The sequence below is a fragment of the Phalacrocorax carbo genome, chromosome 12 (genome assembly GCF_963921805.1).
Source record: "Phalacrocorax carbo chromosome 12, bPhaCar2.1, whole genome shotgun sequence".
Lineage (NCBI taxonomy): Eukaryota > Metazoa > Chordata > Aves > Suliformes > Phalacrocoracidae > Phalacrocorax > Phalacrocorax carbo.
Window position 1 is genome coordinate 16,003,069 of NC_087524.1, and position 6,918 is coordinate 16,009,986.

A 6,918-nucleotide genomic window follows, 5' to 3' on the forward strand; every position below is an offset into this window, starting at 1 on the left:
ATGACCTGACAAGTCTTGGGAACAGAGAAGCGCGGATGTTTTGGGGTGTCCATGTTGTGGCCATGAGGCTGAGCTGCTGGATAGCTCAGACTGTGCAAAATGGAAAGAATTGGTGCCCGCAATCAGTGCTACCAGGAGGCTTAAGAAAAAACAAACATTGCAGATGCGATGCAAGTCACTGATTTTGGAATCCCATGTGATTAATCGTGCTCATACTTTGGTAATGTGATGATCATGTGGAGTCTTACCACAGCTTATGGAGAGGGAGGTATTAGTCTCAGACCTTTGAGATTTGGCTATATCCAGCAAATGAACTCTGCACATATCTCATTACACAGCCGATGTAAAGGTCTCTATGCTCTATGCAAAGGACACTGAGAATCATTAATTGCCAAAACGTTGCAAAATATGGAGTTGCTGACACTGAATAATAGGTCATAACAAATCATACAGAGAATACAGATGTGTTAGCAAAATATCTTGAATAGGAATAGCAATTATACTTGAACACAACCATTAATTTTTACATTTAAGTTAGGAAGGGGGGGAAACACATAACTATATTAAGAATTTGTTCATTTGATCCAGAGTAACATTTTTAATAAATTCTCCGGAAGCATGAGCCAAGAACTGTTAAAAAAACTTGCCCTGTAGAAAATGCACTTTTAAAATCCTATTTGCTCTGAATGAAACATTATTTTTACAGTGAGTCCTCATTTTATGCCAGACACATGCTTGTAAAAGTTGCCATTGTTTGTGTGGAAAGTGGGAGGAAAAAAATGCCAAGGGGAAAAACTGGCAGATGCTTTACCTTAGAGCATCCTAGCTATTTTTAAGATGGCTTCTGCAGCCCTGGCTCCAGGAAGGAGTCACTAGCACAAGCAGGCTCGCTGACTGCAGTTAGGTTGCAGCACCTCAGGTTGCAGAACTTGGGAAATGTGGGGCCCAGAGCTTTTGCTCCAACTTTTGCTCCAGATCTTAATTATGGCTTTCAGAGATGAACTGTTTAATTGCTGAGGCAGGCTCCTTTTGGGAGAAGGGAAATGCGGTGAGGTGGCAGTTGTACTACTGCAACCTGCTGGGGAGGCAGAGGTGGGAGGAAGGAAGGCAGAGTCTACTGCTTCTTCTTGTGAGACTTGCAGAGCAGTCTGTGTGCTGTGACCATGTCCACACCTGCGTGGAAAGGATCCTTGCCTTGGGCACATGCATAAGGAGCAGAAGGCTTATCTGCTGGGCACCTAGCTTCATCCACAGAAGATGGGAGAGCACCTTACCTCTCTGAAGTGATAGGGAGAAGGTGTTTTTAATTCAAGTGGGGGAACTAGCTGCTTCAGTTTTATTGCAGAATTATGCTAGTAATACATCCAGATTACTGAAGCTCACAGTAAGGAAGTCAATTTATAATGACTTTGCCATTGTCCTGTTGCTAATGTGCCACATTTGATTCTCCTCAGTTGGCTTTGAAAGGTCTCTTTGAGGAAGGAGGAGATAGCACCCTTGCTTATGAAAAAGGCAAATTATACCCAGGGGCAACATTGCTGCACAACAGGAAAAGGCCAGCCTCCTCCCAGGAGACATGGCCCCAAATTAAATGCAAGTAATTTCCTGACTAACCTGTGATTTCTATCTGGTTGTGGCTTCTGGCATACAGCTAAGTCTCCGGTTCTGCTGTTCTGTTCAACAGGTCTCACATGTGCTTTCACTTTCATTTCCAAACTTTAATACCAAACAGCCCATCCACAACCTGCTGCTGAGGCAGCAGAGGCCATGGACACTGGCTTTGTGTTGTACAGCTATGGGCAGGAGGAAGGACTGCCTGCCTGGGGGACAACCCATGAGAGGGGTGCCTTAACCACGATAACGATGTGCCAGCAGAGGAGGGAGGAGTGGGGAGAAGAGCAACATGTTGCTGCAAGTGGTTCCTCTGCATCCCATATGCCACCCAACAGGGTTTTGTGTCTGGCTGCTCCCTTCCCTCTCACCAACGTAAAAGTGATGGAGCTATCATAGGCATTGGGCTGGAAGAACCTATGCCAATAACTTTCTTCTCTACTGCAGGCAGGTCTCCATCAAGAATATCACTGGTATTAGGTCAAAGTGACTTTTTTACAGCACCAGCAGAAGATTCAGTGACAGTTTAGAAGGACCTCTTAGCTGTCCTATGGCTGGCTGGACATCGGCTAGGGAGGAGACACCTTGGGAAGGGAATGAGTGGTAATGGGCTCCATGGAGCATGTGATGCAAGAACAGAGGCTTTGAGAATAACATAAATTACATTCAGCTTTTCTGTGGTTACTTCTAGGAGAAAGCACTGCCTGGAAGGAAGGAACAGGGGATGCAAGAGCCTGCAAGCTCCACTGGGCAAGTGACGACAGATTTACTTTACTAAAAGTACTCTACCTCGATTATCCCAAATACCTGTCTCCCTTGTACTTTTACAACATTTGCGGATAATTCTATGGACACTGTAGCACTTTTGCATTGGGAGCTATCTGTTCAGTAGATCACCTGCATATGGGCTACAGGCACCACTGAAATAACCTATGTAGGTAGAATCAGGGTGAATCAAATGGCTAACCTTTTTAGTAATCTGTATGGTGGTTGAAAAGTCCATTAGAATAAATGCAGGGACATGAGAGAATCATCTCTAGAAATTATCTAAAGTTTAAACTTACATGTGTGTATGTAACAAAACAAGACAACAGCTCCCTTACTGCTACTTGATATCAGGAAAGATGGTAAGTTATCACAGAATCACAGAACGGTGGGGGTTGGAAGGGACCTCTGGAGATCATCTCGTCCAACCCCCTGCCTGAGCAGGCACACCCAGAGCAGGGCCACAGGAATGCGTTCAGGTGGGGTGAATGTGTCCAGGGAAGGGACTCCACAGCCTCTCTGGGCAGCCTGTGCCACTGCTCTGGCACCTGCACAGGGAAGATGTTTTTTCTCATACTCAGTTGGAACTGCCTGTGTTCCAACCTGTGCCCATTGCCCCTTGGCCTGTCATTGGGCACCACTGGAAAGAGCCTGGTCCCATCCTCTTGACACCCGCCCCTCAGATATTTACAAGTATTGATGAAATCCCCCCCTCAGTCTTCTCCAGGCTCAACAAACCCAGGTGTCTCAGCCTTTCTTCATAAGGGAGGTACTCCAGCCCCCTGATCATCTTGGCAACTCTCTGCTGGACTTGCTCAAGCAGTTCCCTGTGCTTCTTAAGCTGGGGGCCCAAAAATGGACACAGTACTTCAAATGTGGTCTCACTAGGGCAGAGTAGAGGGGGAGGATAACCTCCCTCAACCTGCTGGCCACACTCCTTTTAATGCATCCCAGGATACCGTTGACCTTCACACATTGAATTATTTTTTCTTAATGAACAAAGACTTTAAGGAACTATACACTCGAAAAGCATTAGAGTAGCTGTAATATTTTATTCGGATCAAGCTGGAGAAAGAAGCAATATTACTCTTTCAACATTTAAGGACCAGGGTAAAATATTTTTTTTGTGTTGGTGTTACAATTTCATTTGGGAATACTGTTTTGCCACTGGTGAGTTTTTTTAACCTAAATAGGTAATCTCTAGTGTGTCTAGTCATATCAGTGTGTCTTCAGTCATATCAGTCTTCCTTCCACTGGTAATGATAGAACTTTTACCGGTGTGAGTAAATTCATACTGGTCACTGTGTTAAAAAAAGACGATAGCATAAAAAAACTGTACCATTTTTATTATGTTGATATAATCAAAATAATAAAACCTGTGTGTGTAAACGATAAGGGTTATTAGTGCCATGTTGTTGAGAAATAGGCACAGGAACAGCAGTGAATGAATACATCTGAAATAAGAACCTAATTCATATAATAAGCAATAGCTTGCAAAAATGTAATCAGGTGAAGAACTACTACATGTGTAAGTAGATACTCTGGCTGGGAGAAATTTAGATTTGATGTGCAGGACTTAAATGGTCAGTCTGCTCTGGATTTTTGTTGTGAAAATGCCTGTTTGTTTTCCATCACGATGGTTTTCAGGTTGGGGGATTAATTTTAATTTCTGAAATAACTGGCCTATATCAAAAAGCACAGATTCCAATTTGGATTTTGACTTACTGCCACCCAAAGTACAGGTTTCCTTCTCAACATCTCTATCTTAGGCCCAAATGAACTCCAAAGTCCAAGTAGAAACAGGTAATGTTGCCAGTTTGATCCTCATTTGTGATTAAAACCATGTGAGAAATGATCAGTTTAGGCAAGGTTTCTTCACAAGATTAAAAATAGGTGGTGAAGCTTGGTGAAAAAGTTCAGAAATATTTTAATGCCCCCAGGCAGTGCTTGTTTGTAAGAAAACAGGTTTTCATAGGAAACTCTTGCAAAGAGTATTTTCCAATTAATTTTGTGGGGAACATGCCTCAGGTTTTTCGGTAGTTGCTAATGCTTTTGGTACAAAAAAAATTAGTACGTTACAAGACATATGTAGCTTGAGATATATATATATGTATAAAAAAAACCTCTTGAGAAAAAATATTTTTTCTTTTTCTTTTTTCTTTTTTTTTGTTCTTGGACTTAAACTTTGTCTTGGATGAACTTTTTTTTTCAGTGAAATGTCCCTGTTTACAATAGGAATATTGAACGTTTCATTTTCCTGAGTACTGCTCCTGAGGAAATGCCACAGCATTGTATTTACAAGATACCCTGAACTGTCAGTTTCCTTGAAACACAATGTATTTAATACAAAGCCATTAAGCCTTGTAAAACTGTCAAAAATGTAAATGACACTTGTAATAAAACCTTGTCGTGTGACTGGCTCTAGCTAATCAGGGTTGATGATATCACTGCAGCTGATCACGGCTGGTGCTATGTACATTTCGACAGCTTTATGACCTGCATGGATTTGTGTTATTAAAATTGTACAGTTTTGTAAGGAATTTGGGATTTAATAAAGCAGCAGAGAAACTACAAAAGGGACAATATATCCCACTAAAAGTGAGCCAGGCTTTAAAAAAATAATATAAACAGATCCAGCGCATGAACGCGCGCGTGTGTGCGTGCATGCGAATAGGGAAACCAGGAGAGGTTCTCCTTTCCTAACTCACGCCGGGTACGGGCTGCTCATATAAACCACTTTTATGTATTTATAGCTCGGCAAATACCTTGCATCTGTGAGACCATAAAACAAATTACAATGTATCCAATTGCTTCAAGGTGGCAAATTGTGCTTAAACTTAATGACTTGTACAGATTATAGGAGAAAGAGCATTACCTGTTTAATGTCTGTTTTAATAAGTAATTCCCAAACAAGTATAGTAAATGGGAGGTTGGGGTTTTGTTTTGGTTTGTTTCTTTTTATTATTTCTTTTCCCCCAAGATTTAAATGGAGCGGGCCTTCACCCTTGCAAAGGCTAGGTAATGCACCATTTTATTTATTTTGCGATGCTTGGAACTGCTCCCCAGAGTACAGACATGTCAGAAAAGGAGCGACGAGGATACATATTCTCCCAATAATCTATAAATTCAACCTAATGGGGCAGATATCAGAAAAATGTGTTGGATTGAAGGGACATAAATCACCCCTGGTTTCCTGGCATGAGCTGGCACTGTGTGCCTTATATTTCAGCCAAATTATTCCATTTGTTTCTGAAGATATTTTAATCCCTCGTGACCTCAAACTTCCCGTGAACCAGGGCCCGAACAAAAGGCCGCCCACTGTCTTTGCAGTAAATCTGTTGTCTCCCTTCTAGGCCCGCAACCTGGGATCATAGATCACCCCTGCACCGCATCTTGCTTCAATTTACTCAATTAACTCGAGTAAAGCACTTGTAAGTTTGCAGATGTTGCTTTATTATCAAGGCCTAAAACGTACACGAGGGTTCAGGAGCCCGAGGTTATGGGAAGGTTGTGTGAGGGGGAGGGAGGGCCGCGCAAGGCACAGGCCTCCCAGCCGCCTCCTTGGCCGGCAGCCCCGGGCCCACTCCCCGGCCAGCCCACCGGAGCCCTGAGAGGCATCTGCCTTTTGGGGGCTGCCTGATGTTATCTCGCGGAAAGGTAGGATACGAGAAGTAGGTATTCCACATCGAGATGAGATAGCGTCGTGATTAACAGATGTTTAATTGGGCCATTCATCAAACGAAGAACCTGCCTAAAAGTCAGCGAGGCTAAGTAAATTATTTCCAACCCTGCAGGTGTTGGACTGGCAGCTCTATTACTCTTCTGGAAATGGGCTTTAGAAGATTTTTATATGAAAAGATAATTTATTTCTATGAGGTATTATATTGTGCCTATATTTATGTAATACACTTTCAGGTTTGGGTCCGGTCCTCCTTTATCTTGCACAATGGAATGAACTGGGGAGGGACAGGAGGAAAACCAGTCACCTTCTCACTGCATCACTCAGAGTCTTGTGTCACGTTATTTAATAACTTCTCAGCAGCCCGTAGCTATGAGGTAGAGGACAAGTCTGTGAGAAAATCTTACAACAATAACTGGGTAAATCAATACACTCAAAACCCAGGGTTTGATCCTGGCCAAGGTGGTACAGAGGCAGAGGGGCTTGGGCGTAGCATGGGGTCAGGAGCCTCCCAACTTTTCACTGCCTGCTGGTCTGAGGTTATGATATGGATTTATACCTGGTTCGTGTGCTTTGCCCTCCTTTGGTTCTTAAGTTCAAATGAGTCCTAAGTCTCAAAAAAAAAAAAAAAAAATCCGGAAGGTACAAAAGGTTTCAGGTGAAAACCACATTAAAAAGGGCAGGTTTTCAGCGAGTTTGCAGCAGAATTATAGACCTGTGAGATTCTGTCAGGAACATGGTGCATGTTCATTTAAAACACCTGCAGATTTAGAAATTATTTTAACAAATATTAGACCCAACCTTTAGCAGGGATGAGTTGCCAAAGGCCCATTTGCTTCATGGAAACCCCATCTCTTTACATT